The sequence below is a fragment of the Colobus angolensis genome, unplaced genomic scaffold (genome assembly GCF_000951035.1).
Source record: "Colobus angolensis palliatus isolate OR3802 unplaced genomic scaffold, Cang.pa_1.0 Scaffold253, whole genome shotgun sequence".
NCBI lineage: Eukaryota > Metazoa > Chordata > Mammalia > Primates > Cercopithecidae > Colobus > Colobus angolensis.
In genome coordinates this window covers 3496024-3513278 of record NW_012115744.1, presented here as the reverse complement: position 1 = coordinate 3513278, position 17255 = coordinate 3496024, and the positions used below count along the sequence as shown (strand labels likewise).

Below are 17255 nucleotides of genomic sequence, written 5' to 3'. Positions count from 1 at the left end.
TGGGTGGCTACTCTGTCACTGAATAAGTCAAACTGGCATGTTAAGAACATAAGTGCTAAAGCAGTGTCAGCTTCTTTGTGCTGAGGAAGGCCAAACCCACCTGGAGTTGGCCCCAACCCACAGTGCTTCCCTCTGTTCAGTGAAAAGAGTGAAAGAACTGAAAGAACCCCACAGTGCTGGGGAATGTGTGATCACAGCTGGAGTTTGAGGTGAGGAGAGCAAGCAGGTGTGCCTCACTCCCTTACCTGGCTCCATCCACAGGAGGTAGGAGGCGGGGCAGCCTGTAGATCAGCGGGGCAGGCTCAGTGGAGAGCTGTGTGCACTCCGGCGGGGAGGCAGCTCTGCCCACGGAAGCACTGTGCTTCTGCCTCTGCTAAGGCTAAAGAACAGCAAGTGACACCTGACTGTCCAGCAAAAGCAGCTGATCACACCGCTGCACAGTCCCCATAGGTTCCTTGGTGCTGAGCAGGCCGGCGTGAGCATCCCCAGCCCAGCTGCCTCATCCCATGGTTCTGTCTGTGGTCAGCTTACCTGCCTTAGTATGAGAGAGGAAAAGTGTGATGGAAATACAATCTCTTTTCAGGGACTTCCTGTCCTGGAATATGGTTTTAGCCACATTGAAGGAACAAGTGCCCTCCGTGTTCACTTGGTCATGGTTTTTACTAAATTAGATGTTTGCACTTAGAGAAACAATGAGTTTTCTCTTTATTAACAGGTAATTCTTTGCCTCTAGAATGTCCCCTTCTCTCTGTTGGTGCTCCATGAGCAGTTTTATTTGCAAATCCACTCTCACAAAAGGTCTTTCCTGAGACACTTTTGTCTGTATCTTGTAACAGCCCGTGTGCAAACAGACAATAGGGCCTGTGACCGGTTCTCTTGGAAGAGAGGACTGTTCGGTAGGATGCGAATGTGGAGGCTCAGGGCAAGGCTGCCTTCCATTTGCTCTGCAGAACCTGGGAGCTGCTCACCCCCCACTCTTCCCCAGCTCACTTTCTTTTTTTTTTTTTTTGAGACGAAGTCTTGCTCTGTCGCCCGGGCTGGAGTGCAGTGGCCAGATCTCAGCTCGCCTCCCGAGTAGCTGGGACTACAGGCGCCTGCCACCTCGCCCGGCTAGTTTTTTGTATTTTTTAGTAGAGACGGGGTTTCACCGTGTTAGCCAGGATGGTCTCGATCTCCTGACCTCGTGATCCGCCCATCTCGGCCTCCCAAAGTGCTGGGATTACAGGCTTGAGCCACCGCGCCCGGCCCCCAGCTCACTTTCTTAAAAACGATTCATTTTACGCAGTTTCTATTACGTGAGCCGTAAGCTCTGTGGGGTTGGGAACCAGTCTGCTTCATTTCCAAGTGAAGTCCTGGCAGGAGAAGACGGTCAGTGAAAATGTGCGGGACAAGTGATGGATGGAGTTCGGGCGTGCCAATTCCAGAGCCCCTTAGCCACATAAGCCGTGGATGATCTGGGGCGAGATGGGACTCGGGCAGTCCCGGCTTACACAGCTCACCTCTCCTTTTCTGTAGGACATCCTGGGGCCAGGCCAGGCGGTGGGCAGTTATTACACCCTACACCCCATCTGGCCATAGAGGGATGTGGGAACACAGACCTGGCTTTTGGACCAAATCCTTAAGTTACTGCTGTCTTTAAAACTCAAGTTTCTGACATTGCACAGGGCTTTTCTTTTCATTGTCTCAACAGACACATGCTTCCATACAATGAATTTTAAAAATGTATTATAGACTCTATTTTTAGGGGAGTTTTAGATTTATACAAAAATTGGACACACTCAGGCCGGGCGCGGGGGCTCACGCCTGTAATCCCAGCACTTTGGGAGGCCAAGGCGGGTGGATCACGAGGTCAGGAGATTGAGACCATCCTGGCTAACACAGTGAAACCGCGTCTCTACTAAAAATAAAAAAATTAGCCGGGCATGGTGGCGGGCGCCTGTAGTCCCAGCTACTCGGGAAGCCGAGGCAGGAGAATGGCGAGAACCTGGGAGGTGGAGCTTGCAGTGAGCCGAGATCACACCACTGCACTCTGGCCTGGGCAACAGAGCAAGACTCCGTCTCAAAAAAAAAAAAAAAAAATCATTGGACATACTCTTCTTCCTCTTCATATGTAAACATCTTCCATTCCTGTGGTACATTTGTTACACTTGATTAGCCAATAGTGATACAGTCTTAGTAACCAGAGCCCTTGGTTTACATTAGGATTCTCTCCTGGTATTATACATTCTGTGGGTTTAGACAAATGCAGAGTGATGTACATCCATCATTACAGTATCAAGCAGAATAGCTTCATGGCCCTAAAGAGTCTCTGTGCTCTGCCTGTTCCTCTCTTCCTCCTAATCCCTTTCACTGACCTTTTCACTGTCCCACAGTTTTGTCTTTTCCAGAATGTCACAGAGTTGAAATCATACAGTATGTGGCCTTTTCACAGTGGCTTCTTTCACTTAGTAATATGCATTTAAGTTTCCTCTTCGTGTTTTCCTGCCTTCATAGCTCATTTCTTTTTGTCACCCTTGATATGCCATTGCAAGAATGCTGACAGTGAGTTTGAAAGGCAGGGGCCCTGATTCTTTGCACTTTTCTGGCCTGCATGTCACATGTGGAGTGAGGCAACAAGATGCATGTGTGCGCTGAGTAGGTACCATGCTTGGGGGGAGATAAGTCACACCACTCTGTTAACCATGGGGTCTCCTTGTCTGGCTGTTTCCACCATCCTGTAAGGTTTTGTCTGTGACTCCCTCTGTTTCCAAAGCTGTTTTTGTTTTGTTTTGCTTTACGTGTATTTGTTTACTTATTCTCTCATGCATTGATCAAACTTTAATGTACACACATGTAGTTGAGGACACACAAATGGAAAAGGTGTATACCTGCTGGCCAGCTGCTATGAGTGTGTAGGGGACAGCCAGTTCATGGTGGGGCCAGGGGCCCTGAGAGAGGTGCCCTGCCCCAGACATCCGTCTGAGTCAGAGCCCTGGTGGAGTAATCATGTGTCCCAGACACAGGAACGACCATGTGTCACATACTCCCTAAGGACCGGACTGCGTAAGATAAGCAAGAGGCTATAAATAGTTGTCCTGGCAAGAGCCAAGGTCACACCACCACCCACCCCAAACCACAAGGACAATTAGTCAGATCTCTGAGATTCTCTAAGATTCTCCTTCCATTGCACATTTTCAGAAAAGTCTTTGAGAAGGCAGGTGCCAGGGATCTGGAGGGGGCAGTGCCAGGAGAGCTAAGGAGTGAGGTCACTCGCCAGGAGCCGAATCCTGTTTGCTGGCGCCTGGCTCCTGAGCGGCCCCCCAGAGCAGTGCGATGCCAGTCTGGCCCCCTTAGTCCCTGTCCTCAGGGAGAGCTCTGTGCCTGTGAGTGGGGCCCCTGCCCTATGCCAGCCACTCTTCTGAGCTCCTCACATGCCGTCTCTTAATTCTCACAGTGACCTTGCCCGGAAGGCACTGTTGTTACCTGTAGTTTTCAGAGATGGAAACTGAGGCCCAGAGAGATTAAAGGCCAAGGTCCCGTGGCCAGTAAGTGGTGGAGATTTGCCCTGCAGGACTGGTGGCTCCATGTGCCTGTAACTAACTGCCTCTCCTGACCATGTTTGAGCCGCCTCGCCTCCCTTGCTTTCTTTGTCTTTCCCAGGGAGCTCTCGGTCTTCAGAGACTCTGATGGAGTCAAAGTCTCCTCTCCCATCTCTTGTGTCGAATGGAATAACCACGTTGACATTGCCACATTCAGACTCTTTTCAGTTCTACTTGTAGAAATAGTTCTAGAAAAAGTGGCCCCTTGTGTAGAGAATGCATGCCCCTGGGTGAGGATGGGAGGAGTGGGGGCTTGAAGACTGCCAGGGAGAACCTTCCACCTCCTTCTCTGGGCCCCACTCCCAAGCTCCCCACACACGGACCGACTCCGAAGTTTCCATCCTTGAGGTCTACCAGTTCTTTGTGTAAGTGGGGGCTAAATTTTGTATCTATGAGTGATTTGCATTTTTCTTGAAGGGGAGGTCCCATGGTTTCCATGACATTAGCAAAAAGGACAGGGACTTTCCAAAAGTGAACAAAACCCTGGACTCTCTTAACTCTAAATCTTGTCAGTCTTGATCTGCTACAGCTTTGTGGTCGGAGTGAGGTTAGAGACAGTTTCATTCAGCCTTTGGGAGCCTGGCTTGATTATTATGCTAATTTTTTTCCTGGAGAATCCGTTTGCTTATCTGTTTCTTCTGTCTTTGAAAGGTGGTGATTCCCTGTGGTGTGCAAGCACGACTGGAACAGGTAAGCCCTTTGCATTTCTTTGGCTCCATTGTTCTATCCTGTGGGACTAAGTCCTTTCTTGAAGCTGGGCCCTCTTTGGGGATCTTTTGGCTTCCTCTAGGATCCATGCCCTCCCTTTGACCTGTAGCTGTCATTCCCAGGGCTCTCTCTGAGGACCTCTGACCATACTGCACTGGCCATTTGCATGGTTTTTTAGAGAAGAGGATCCGCTGCACCCTTGCGGGAGCTGCCTTTCTATCAGTAATAGTTACCTTCGGGGCGAATCTCCCCAGGCTGAGTTTCGTTGGCTATCAAGTGAAGACAGCACAAGTCTGTTGTCTTAGTGATAAAAACCTGGATAGTGAGGGTGCCTGGGTCGCCAGGTGGCAGTGGACAACGTAGTGTGGTGGTTTGTAGACTGACATCCAACTCTGACAAATACTGGGTGTGTGTGTGTATTCAAATCGGATTGAAGGTAAATACAATAGCACTTTCTGTTTGGCTTGTGATTAGGCAAATTTAAATTGCTGTCTGCTTTTCAAATGCAGCTCCTTGGAAGGTGGTGGTACCTCCTGGTGTTTTATTTGCCTCCACCCTTTGGAGCTAAGGGGGTGAAGCTTTGTTTCTGAGGGCTTATTAGCAGCTTGCAGGATAACTGAAAGGCTCACTGTGCCTAGACAGTAGGACACAGGACCCTCTTCTCTCACTGCAAATCAGAAGCGACTCCCTGGGAGGGAGATGGGAAGCTGCCTCTTGCTGCTGGGGAAGTGTATGCAGGTTCGGGCCTCCCGGGTGGGGTAGGGAAACAGATATGCCGTGGTTCCTCCTGGACGTCTGTCAGGTGTGCTGTTGCCGGTACTTCTCAAGTAGGGCAGGGCTTTCTGCCCTTGGCTCCCCCTAGCTTCGCCATACACAGAATCTGGGGTGTTCTGCTGGAGATTTGGCAGTCTTCTGGGTTGTGAGCCTGGTGACCTGCAGACATGGAACTGGCTAACTGCCTCTGTCTTGTGGTGCAGTAGGACATCCTTCCCCGGGCTCGGCCAGCGGCGCCTGTGTGGCAGCTTCCCTGCTCTGATGAAGTCAAGATCAGATCCTGGCTCCAGTGACTGGGCTGTGCTCTTGCCCCCTGCCCACCTGAGCCTTGGTTTCCTCCTTAAGCCATTGGGCATGGGGGTGGCTCTCTAACCTAGCTGCGGATGAAAGAAGAGGGACTATGGGCTCAGGCCTGTCACAGAAGCCTGGCCACAGGCAGGGTGCCCTTATTATGCTCCTTTTAATGCTGTCACGTGGTGTGGTCTCTTCGCTTCTGGAAGAGCACAGTATGCATTTGAGGTCATAGGAACATTAAAAAAATCTCACTCAGAAAGCTAAAATATTGACAAACTTTGAAAAACATGTTGCAGATCAAGAGCTGAGGCCATCCGGGGTGGGCGCCTGCCCGGCCGGCCTTGCTGGCCTCAGCTGTGTCCCCAGGCCTGTGGTCCGCTCTCACTCCATTCTTCTGTAGCACTCACCGCCGACAGAGGTTAGGGTGGGGCAGTGGGGGGAGTGGGGGGACTTGGGGGAGTGTCTTTGCATTTGGTTTTGACAGGCTGCGGTTTGTGACCGATTTCCTCAGGCTTGTCACAGGCCCCGGGAGCCCGGGGCTGAGGCCCAGGTGGTCCCAGAGCTGTGTGCCTGTCCCAAGGCCGTGGCTGAAGCCTATTTTCCTGGTGGCAGCTGAGGCTCTCCCACCTTGCAGACAGTTCCTTGCCATCAGATTTGTTGGTGAGCCCTGGACATCAGAGGCACCAGAGGGCTAAAGCCGTGTGCCGGGTCTAAAGACGTGGGTTGCAGGGCTGTCAACAGCTGGGACAGGCCAGAGCCCCATCCTGGCTGCTTAGATGTTGTCACTGTGCCCCCTGGAGCCCAGAGTCCCAGAGAGGAGTCTTCAGTCTCCTGGAGCACAGCCCTCCCCCTGCATCAGGACACGGCCTCCCTGTTAATCTTTTCACAGGTGCGGTTGCTAAGAGATCTGGCTCTCCTAGCCCAGCCTGGCTTCTGCCCACTCCCCTTGCTGCTGTGTGTGTGTGTGTGTGTGTGTGTGTGTATTATGTATGTAATCGTTGTATGTATATGAATACACACATGCATGCAGTTGTTATATGTATATGAATAGACATGCATATTATGCATGTAATTATAGGTATACGAACACATGCATGCATGTTATACCTGTAATTGTTATATGCACACAAATGAATATGTACATGTTATACATGTGCCAACACATGAATACACACATGTGCCACACATACAAGTGTTATGTATGTGCATATATATATATTAGGTATATAGTCTTTATATGTGAGTGTATATATGTATGAATGTTTCTATGCATATATTATGTATATAAATGTTACATATGTGAATATATGTATCTTGTATGTAATTGTTATGTGTGTAGGTTTCGAATGTAGTTGTTAATATATCTGAGTGTGTATATATATGTGGATAATGTAATTGTTACCTGTGTGTGAATGTATGGATGTGTGTGTTTATTATGTATGTGAGTTTATGTGTATGTGAATGTGTGTCTGTGTGTGCATTTCCCTTAGACGAACATGCGTGAGTCCACTCCGTACTAAGCTCTCTGTGACCTTTTCAAATTGCCTTGACCAGATGGCCCCTCCAGGTGTGGTCCCTGGACCTGCAGCCTTAGCATTGCCTGGGCACCTATACAAATGCACACTCTCAGGCCCCAGCCCAGACCTACTGAATCAGGAACTCGTGCTGGAGCCCAGAGATCGGTGCTTTAACAAACCCTCTGGCAAGGTTGATCAGCTCAAGTGTGGGAATCTTGGCTGTGAGCTGGAACTGGGGCAGGGATCAGCCTGTGGGCATGCAGTCAGGGGTGGCCTTGGCAATGCCTGCCTTTTGGGCTACTCTCCCCAGGTGGTGGTGTGGGGCCATCTGGGGCGGGCGCCTGCCCGGCCATCCTTGCTGGCCTCAGCTGTGTCCCCAGGCCTGTGGTCCACTCTCACTCCATTCTTCTGTGGCACTCACCCCCGATGGGTGGGTGCCGTGGCGGGGGGCATGGGGGAGCTTGGGGGCGTGTCTTTATGCTTGGTTTTGACAGACTGCGGTTTGTGACTGATTTCCTCAGGTTTGTCATAGGCTCCGGTGGCCCCAGAGCTGTGTGCCTGTCCCGAGGTCCTAGCTGAAGCCTGTTTTCCTGGTGGTAGCTGAGGCTCTCCCACCTTGTAGACAGTCCCTTGCCATTAGATTTATTGGTGAGCCTTTGATGCCAAGACACCCGGTTCCCTCACATCTTTATTTTGCATGGAGCTTTCTCCCCTACACAGGGCAGTGCTGTCTTCCTCCTGGCGTGGAGGAGTAAATGGAAGGATGGATGCGGCAGCCCAGCCCGGCCTGAGTACTCTTCTGCCTCCCTGCTGGGTGGCCTTGTAGAAGCAGACCCTCCTATTTAGTGGAGCTTGGGCGGCAGGGTTTCCACCTGCACAATGTGGCTTCCCAGGGCAGAAAGCACAGAGTCTTTTTCTTCTTTCCTGATCCTGTCTGGGCTGAGTCTTCTGGCACTGTGATCCCTGGCATTTTGGATGGGCATGGAATTGCTTTCAGATAATACTGACATCCCCGATGTCACCTGGGGTGTCACTGTGCCCTGTGGGACCTGGCCAGGTCACCTGATAGCTGTTTTTTTTTTTTTTTTCCTTTGTTACCATTCATTGAGTACCTATTCTGTCTCAGATGCCCTGCCCTCCCTCACCTGCTGGAGCTCAGAAAAGTGAAGAAACTCCTACATCACCCAGACACTAAGTGGCTTCTGTTCTCTGGGGTGTCAGTGCCCCTGCATGGCCCTCTGTGACCTGCCCTCAGACCTGGCTGCCCTTCTCCTCTGTCCTGTGCTGAGGCCCCTCCCACACCTGGAGTTCACCTGGCACCTGTACCCACCCCCAGCGCCTGCCTTTGCTCTGTAGCTAACCTGAGGGGCACGACCCCTTTGGAGAAGTTCTAGAATAGCTTCATCCCAGCATGTTTTATCGAGGTGAGCTGCTGGATCTGTCCAAATTCCTGGAGTTGTGCTGGCTGAGGGTATGATTGTTTTGAATCCCTTAGGCCTAGTTCCCTGGTAGGGCAGAAAGAAGGTGGTGATGAACCATGCCAGTGGTACTTGCCTGCTGGCTTCCCAAGACAGGACTGTAAGGGTGTCTGTCACCTTAATGACATTATACTGTGTGAGGGCCCTTTGTCTGCAGGCATAGGGTGCCTTTGTGGCTCCCCGGGGCATTTAAGACACAATGGAGAAGGAAAATTTTCTGTGATTGTGGTGCATTGAACCTGTGGCTATTTACCTGTGATGTTCGTTTTCCTATTCCCGGTAGCAGAATCTTCTGTTTGTTTATTGCAGCAGCTTACAAAAGTGGAATGTGAGGTTAGATTAATTCATGGACTCAAAAGCGGCACATAGTGTTGTTGAGAAAGGAGCTGGGAGGCAAACTTCCCCTTGTGAATGTCAACTTAGTGGATGTTACATGGACACAGGGTTGGAGCTTCCTGGGAGCCAGTGGAAAAAGGAAACCACAATGATTGACATGTGCCTTTCTGGAAGGTGGGAAGAAATAAGAATCAGCAGAGAAAATGTGCGATGAGGGAAATTAGGAAGGGTGTAGACTAAGGCATCAGGGGCATGAGCCACCTCTCCACGGGTCAGGCGGAATGATTTTGGAGGGATGTCAGAGGCAAGCTATTGGCACTGGATTTTGGAGGGATGTCGGAGGCAAGCATAGCCTCATTGGGACCTCTGGCTTTTCGAACTATAAAGGGACAATTGGTGTCTTTCTCATCTGCTTACATTACCTTTCCGTGGGCTGTGGTCTGCTGGGTCATAGCGAGAATGCTTCACCATTGCTCAGGTAACTGCTGTCCCTAAGGCTGGGAGAGGTGGCCGGGCTCCTTACAGTGGAGTCACAGCCTGTGGTCCGGCTGCTCTGTAAGTCTACATGTATGTGTACACGCATGTGCTCACATGCACACACAGGCACAGAATGTAGTAGTAGGTGTGAGCATGGACTAGAGTTGGGCTGAGTCCCATCCCGGCTATGACACTAGTGAGCTGTGTGGCCTTGAATGGAGTTCTTTCATTTTTCTAGGCTCCACTTTCCTCTTCTGTAAAATGAGGGTGCCACCAGCTCCTCTTGGGGTCACTGCCAGGATCGAATGAAATAACATGCTTAGATCCTCCGTGCTGGTGTGACACAGGGAAGACACGTGATGTGTGGGGAAGAGCCTGTTTGGTTGTGACTTGGCAGCGCGGTTCTTCTGGTGCCCGCAACCTTTGCTGTGTGCCATTCATTGTTGATCTGGTTCTCCTGACGGAGAGAACCAGTCTGATGAGTTCCAGAACGCGTCCCCTGCTTCCTGAGGGTGAGGATATCGATGACAGACACTTACAGTAGATGATTCCTGTGATTCCGCATTTGCAGACTTGGAGGCACCACCGCGGTCAGAACAAGGACTCATGTGAGTCCGTCCTTGGTAGTTGCAGGTTTGCAGGATCTTTTCACGATGCTGCGGCCTAACAGTGGTCCCAATGGTGGCCCCACAGCTTTTGAGTAAAGTTCAAGGGCAATGTCCTTGTTTATTTTCCGCCCTGTGTTTACCTTCATACCCTCTGCAAGTGACTGATTCATACCAGCAAATCTTGGTGCCCTCCCGTGCAGGGCAGCCTTCACTAGGACACCCTCAAGCCATGTGTGGGACCCACTCCACGCCTCCTGGGCAGCCCACAGCCAGCCTGCTTCCAGGGAGGGCCTGGCCTGCCCCAGGGAAGTGCCGCCTGTTTACAGCGGGGCTACTGTCCTTGAAGGAGGCCGGTGTCCCCGCCTTCTGGTGGCTGCCTCCAGTGTGGGAGGGTTCAGGGCAGTGCCTGATCCAGCTCCGGGCAGGTCCCAAGCCCCGGCCAGCTGCCTGCACTCACTCTGTGATTGTTCTTGCTTGGCCTTGGCCATTGTGGTCTGTGGCCCCGGAAGAGGGGTTGGGTAAGAATAGTGGCTGAGTCATCAGGGCAGTGCTTCTCTTGGTTCACCTAACCTGACGCCAGCGCCAGCGGGCTGGTTCCCTCCAAGGTGACCGTAGGGCTCACATTTCAGCCTGAGGCTGGAGCTCACACTCCACCTTTGCACAGCTGTGTGTGCAAGGTGCGTGTGCCTGTGGTCTGTGGTGTGAGGTGTTTTGTGTATGCCGTGTTTGTGTGTTGTGTGGTGCAGCATGTGTGTTGTACGTGAGGTGTGTGTAGTGTGTTTTTGTGTGTTTGTGAGTTGTCATGTGTGTCGTATGAGGTGTGTGTGTTGTGTGTTGCGTGTGAGGTGCTTTGAGTGTTCCAATGTGTGTAGTGTTTTGTGTGTGTGTTGTGTCATGTGTGTTCTGTGTGTGTTGTATTGTGTGTGAGGTGTTACATGTGTGTGAGGTGTTTTTTGTGTATGTTGCAGCGCGTGTGTGCTGTGTGTGAAGTGTTGTGTGTGGTGTTTGTTTTGTGTGTGAGGTGTGTCTGTCGTGTGTTGTGTGTGAGGTGTGTGTGTTGTGCTGTGTGTGTTGTGTGTGGTGCTGAGGTGTGTTGTGTGTGAGGTGTGTGTGTGTACATTTCTGTTGTGTGTGTTGTGTGTATTATGTGTGAGGTGTTTTGTGTGTGTTGCAGTGTGTGTGTTGTGGATGTGTGTGAGATGTGTGTGTTGTGTTTGTGTGTTGTGTGAAGTGTTTTGTGTATGTGTTGTGTTGTGTGTGAAGTGGTGTGTGTGTGTTTTGAGGTGTTTTTGTTGTGTGTGTTGTGCGAGGCATGTGTGCTGTGTGTGTTCATGTGTTGTGTATGGTGCTTTGTGTGTGTGTTGTGTGTGAAGTGTTTTGTGTATCTGATGTATGTTTGTAAGGTGCTTTGTGTGTGTCGTGTGTGAAGTGTTTTGTGTATGCTGTTTTGTGTGTTGTGCGTGGCATTGTGTGTGAGGTTTTTTTGTTTGTGTTGTATGTGCATGTGTTGAGACTTTGCTCAGTATGTTTTGCTTGAACTCAGAAAGCCAGACAGAGGAAGTGACCAGAGCAACAAGACCAGCCAACACAAGGACAGGACAGATGTGACTGTCAGGAAGTCTGTGCAGGTCATGTGCTGCCATCCTTGCCTCTGCCCCAGTGGCCGTGATGGAGTCTCATGAAGCGATTGGATTCTTTCAGAAAGAATGCTGACCAAGTGGATGATGAGGAGCTTCAGATAAATGAAATCACTTTAATGATCTCCATTTTATTTTACAGAAAAATTAAGCAAATTTCAAACAAAACACCCACGCTTTCCACATGTAAACTACCGGGTGGGGGACTTAGTGAGTTGAGCATCCGGTGATCTGGGACAGTGGATCCAGGTGACCTATGTGGGTCTGTTCTGCCAGCCCCAGCTTGCAGTGGTCCCTGCATGCATGTTGTCACAGAAGGCTTCCCGCAAGTCTGTTGGTATGTGTTTCTTGTCCTCACGGCCTATAAGTCCAGGTATTTGATTGGACATTGGTTACTTCCTGCTTATGGATTGTTTCCACCACTGCGGTAAACTTCAGAAACACAGTCACGGGTCTGTACACCACAGCAGAGTCTCGGCTGAAGATCACCTACATGTCTATGTATGCATGCACGTGGTGTCTGGATCCACCGCTGCCCCTTTCAGATTCTGTGTGTCTTATCAGGAGCCTTCATGCAAACATATTTGACTAGAGTCACAGTGAAATTGAGTTCTATTAGGTCAATGGAGATACACAAATGTCCTTGCTCCTTAATCTCTCTGATCTCCAGGAAGCAGAGAGAAAAGTTTCAAGGATCCTGTTGGATCAACGTCCAGGTGTTCCATTTGGTCAGAAGAGCCAAACTCAACATCTGTGGCTTTGGCAAAGGTCAGGCGAGACCCAGAAATAAAAATACAAACAGGGCTGGGCGCGGTGGCTCACACCTGTAGTCCTAGCACTTTGGGAGGCCGAGGCGGGTGGATCATGAGGTCAGGAGATCGAGACCATCCCGGCTATCACGGTGAAACCCCGTCTCTACTAAAAATACAAAAAATTAGCCCGGTGTGTTGGCGGGCGCCTGTAGTCCCAGCTACCTGGGAGGCTGAGGCAGGAGAATGGCGTGAATCTGGGAGGCAGAGCTTTCAGTGAACCGAGATGGCACCACTGCACTCCAGCCTGGGCAACAGAGCGAGACTCCGTCTCAAAAAACAAACAAACAAAAAACTGATACTGCATTCCTCAGATCTTACCTCGACACTCAGTCATCGTAGAGTGGTGTTTAGTTAGCCTGTGCACGCAGCATTCGGGCATTGGCGGGGCACAGTGGAGGACAATGGGTGTGGATGCTGAGCAGTCAGGTGGGAGGAGGGCTGCGTGGGTGATCACACCCAGATTGGGAGGGCTGGATGCGCATGAGGTCACTCAGCTGAAGATGGGGAAGGGGTGGCGCCAGCACTGTGAGTCCGTCTCCTTCTCACCCAGCGCCCCTCTGGAGGGTGCATCGTTGTTGGGGGGTGAGCCGCAGCCCCATCTTCCAGCTGCTGCGTCCTGAACAGCAATGGCTCAGGGTCCTGCCTCATCACTCCCCATGACCTCAGCCCTGAGAGGTTGTGGATGTGTTGCAGGATGGTTCTCTGTTACTTTGGAACAAGTGAAGACCAGCAGGAGTGTCCGGGATTTACTCTGTGAGAGGGAGTAGGACAGGCTGAAGATGTGCGGAGATGTGGGCTAGGGCTTCCTGTTCCCACGGCACACCTGTGCCGTCTGGTCTAGACGCCTCCAACCTCTAGAGAGTGGCTTAGGCGAATCAACTGTAAGGCCTGTGTAGGGAGCTGCCAGGGAGCAAGTTTAGGGTCACAGTCCTGGACTTCTCTGAGATTTCTGTGCATTTCACCCCTTTGAAAGTGTCTCCCTATTTCCCTGTGCACGTGCCTTTCTCTTGATGGGCACACACAATGGGTACCAGTGAAGAAGGGCAGGCCAGTGGGCTCCTTTCCGAGTGACACTCACACCTAGCCTTGCAGGTAAGGAAACGGCGTGCAGTGAGAAGAACATTCGACCTGGAACACTCAGCAGGGCATCCCTACTTCTCACAGACCCAGAAAACCATCTGTAGGGGAGATACAGGGGGTTGAGTTGTGTTCCCCCAAAATTCATGTCCACCTGAAACCCCTGAATATGACTTATTTGGAATGCTGACGGAGATGAGGTCATGCTGGGTTAGATTGGGCCTGATTTCCATGACTGGGTTCTTGTAAGAAGAGGAGAGGATGCAGACACGGGGAGAAAGCCAAGGGATGACAGAGGCAGAGGCTGGAGCCACGTGTCTGCAAGCCAAGGAACCCCACTAATTGTGGCAGCCTGAGAAGGTGGAAGAGGCAGGGACAGATCCTCCCCGGGGCTCTCAGAGGGAGAGAGCTCCTGCCGCCTTGGTTTCAGACCTCCAGCCCCTGGATCTGCGAGAGAACACATGCCTTGTTTGAAGCCACCCACTTTGTAGTACTTTACAGCAGCCTTAGGAAATTAATACAATGGGGTGCATCCCTTCCCTTCTTTCACATTGATTAGTTGTTCCTCAGGCATTTCTGGAACTCCTTTTTGGCCCTTGGCGCTCCAGCCTCATCTGGGTGGAGACACGCAGTGCGAGGAGCTGGTACTCAGTGGCCACCCGAGGGGGAGGTGGCTCCTGGGCAAGACTGGCCGAGGCCCCTTCTCCAAACTGCTGCATCCTGCTCAGATGGAGCAGACTTTGAGAATGGGCAGAGAAACAGCAGAAAATGTTAGTGGAACTTGTTTAAAAGAGGAGCTTCTGGTGATAAACTGTCATTCGAATTGGGCAGCATTGTGAGGTTTCCATCACCCCAGGACTCTTCCAGGAAAGGCTGACAGGGCCCGCGGGTGCCTTGGAGCTGCCTACAGGGGTCAGGCCCTAAGTCACTGGGTGCCCAGGTTGGAAGGGAAGATCCCCTTCCATTCCATCCTGAACGACTCCATGGGTGAGTGGGACCCAGGATGGCTGCCCTTCAGAGCTCAGCCCAGTTCCCAGAGATAGAGACGGCGAGATGGTTACCAGGATGGCCCCTGCCCTTGGTCCTGGCCTCTGTTTCCAGCTGCTCCCCACAGCATCTGCACAGTTGCCTGGTGAGGCCATCATGACCCTGTGGGCACAGACTTCTGGGACTGAGGCCTGTGGGTTGTGGCACCCCCACCCTCACCCTCTCTCCCCACAGGCTAAACTTTGATCCGTACTTTTCCTTTGATTTCACCGTCTCCTCCCACACCTAAAATAACATCCAGGCCTTTGGCTATTTCCAAAGGGTTTCTGGGAACTCAGCCCCAGTGAGGAGGCTTCCCGGCAGCCTTGGCCTTCCCTTCAGGCAGACTCCTCATCCACAGCCAGGAATCCGCAGGTCTCAGTTCACTGACCTGCTGAGAAAGAGGGAAAAACCTTCAACACATTTAAAACAAAAACAAAAACAAAACAACAGCAAGACAACACTCGTCAATGTGAGCCTCACACAAGCAGGCACTCTACTCTCCCTTTGTAGCTGGAATTTGAAAGTGGTGGGTTGGATACTGTTCCTGAAGCTATTGTCCCGCCTCTGCAGGTGGAGGGAATTGTGAACGGTCAACAGCAGGGAACATATTAACCCCGGTGTCAGCTTACATCCACCCAGGAGCACAAAGCCTTGGCTAATGATTAAAAACCCACCCCAGCTAGGAGGCCTGGGCTGCAGGTGTGTGGCTCACAGGCGCTGGATTCCCACCAGCCCTGACCATTACCTGCATCTGTGGTTCAGGGTTGCTGCATTTCTCTGCACTGCGGACTCTCCTCCTAAAGTGACAGGTGGGCTGGGTCAGGGCGGGACGCACCAAAGGCACCTTCGGCTGATACACTGTGGTATGGTCCCTGGACGCACCTGTAAGCAATGTTTCGAATGAATGAATGAATGCTGCCAAGTCTGATGGCTGGACGTCTGCTGCGGACAAGAAAAATCAGGTTGAGTGGAATTTCTTTTCTTTCATGGCACAGATTCTAGAGCAGTCACGTGTTTTACTTATTTATTTTAAGATTTTTAAAGTTGTTTAAAAATTTCAGCTTTTATTTTAGATGTAGAGTGTACATGTGTAGGATTGTTACGCAGGTGTACTGGATGCAGGTAAGGAGCATAGTACCCAATAGGTGGTTTTTCAACCCACGTCCCTCTCCCACTCTCCTCACTTGGGCAGTTCCCAGTGTTTACTGTTCCCATGTTTATGTTCACATGTGCCCAGTGTTGACCTCCCATGTTCCCATGTGAGAACATGTGGTGTTTGGTTTTCTGTTCCTATGTTAATTTGTCTGGGGTTATGGTATCCGTGTCCATCCATGTTGCTGCAAAGGACGTGATTTCATTCTTGTTTATGGGTTTATAGTATTCCATGGTGTATATGTACCACGTTTTTTTTTTTTTTTTTGAGACAGAGTTTCACTCTGTTGCCCAGGCTGCAGTGGCACAATCTCGGCTCACTGCAACCTCTGCCTCCTGGGTTCAAGCGATTCTCCTACCTTAGCCTCCTGAGTAACTGGGATTACACGTGCCTGCCATTATGCCTGGCTAATTTTTATATTTTTATCAGGGACAGTATTTTACCATGTTGGTCAGGCTGGTCTCGAACTCCTAACCTCAGGTAATCTGCCCTCCCCGGCCGTTCAAAGTGTTGGGATTACAGGCATGAACCACTGCGCCCAGCCTGTACCACATTTTCTTTATCCAGCCAATGCTTAATGTCACTTAGGTTGATTCTATGTGTTTGCTATTGTGAATAGCATGGTGATGAACATATGAGTGCATGTGTCTTTTTGCTATAATGATCTATATTTCTTTGGGTATATACCCACAAGGGAATTGCTGGGTTGAATAGTAGTTCTGTTTTAAGTTATTTGAGAAATTGCCACACTGCTTTCCACAGTGGCTGAACTCATTTACTTTTCCACCAGCAGTGTACAAGCATTCCTTTTCTCTGCAGCCTAGCCAACGTCTATTGTTTTTTGACTTTTTAGTAATAGCCATTCTGACTGGTGTGAGATATTCGACCTTTGTTGGATGCATAGTTTGTGAATATTTTCTCCCATTCTGTAGGATATCTGTTTACTCTGTTGATAGTTTATTTTGTTATGCAGAAATTCTTTAGTTTAATTAGCTCCCACTTGTCAATTTTTGTTATGGTTGCAATTACTTTTGGGGACTTCGCCATAAATTCTTTGCCCAAGGGTGGTGTCGATAAGGGTATTTCTTAGGTTTTCTTACAGGATTTTTATAGTTTGAAGACTTACATTTAAATCTGTAAGCTATCGTGGGTTAGTTTTTATATATGCTGAAAGGTAAGGGTCTAGTTTCATTCTTCTGCATATGGCTAGCCAGTTATCCTAGCACTATTTATTGAATAAGGTGTCCTTTCCCCATTGCTTGTTTTTGTTGGCCTTGTCGAAGATCAGATGGTTGTAACTGTGCAGCTTTATTTCTGTTTTCTATTCTGTTCTGTGGTGTATGTGTCTGTTTCTGTACCAGTACCATACTGTTTGGTTACATTAGCATTGTAGTATAGTTTGAAGTTGAATAACGTGATGCCTTTGGCTTTGTTCTTTTTTGCTTAGGATTGCTTTGGCTGTTTTGGCTCTTTTTTGGTTCTGTGTGAGTTTTGCAATATATTTTTCTAATTCTGTGAAGAATAATGTTGGTAGTTTGATAGGAATAGCATTGAATCTATAAATTGCTTTGGGTAGTATGGCCATTTCTTACAGTTCACGAGCCTGGGATGTTTTCCCGTTTGCTTGTGTTTTCTTTGATTTCTTTCAGCAGTAGTCACACATTTTAAATATGGAGGGGCCCTTGAAGGCAGTGGCCATGTGTGATTGGTTCAGGAAATAGCAGTAATTACTGAAGGGGAACATTAAATACTGATTTTTTTTTTTTTTTTTTTTTTT

At 50.0% G+C, this 17255-nt stretch overlaps 1 protein-coding gene across 1 annotated transcript in view; it reads left to right on the top strand.

Annotated features, from left to right (window-relative positions):
• Positions 1–17255, top strand: part of TNS3 (tensin 3) — a 321347-nt gene that overhangs the window by 99446 nt on the left and 204646 nt on the right. The window contains exon 4 of the mRNA XM_011946796.1: positions 4230–4268. The gene's annotated coding sequence lies outside the window, so the exon portion shown is untranslated. The remainder of the gene's footprint in view (positions 1–4229; positions 4269–17255) is intronic.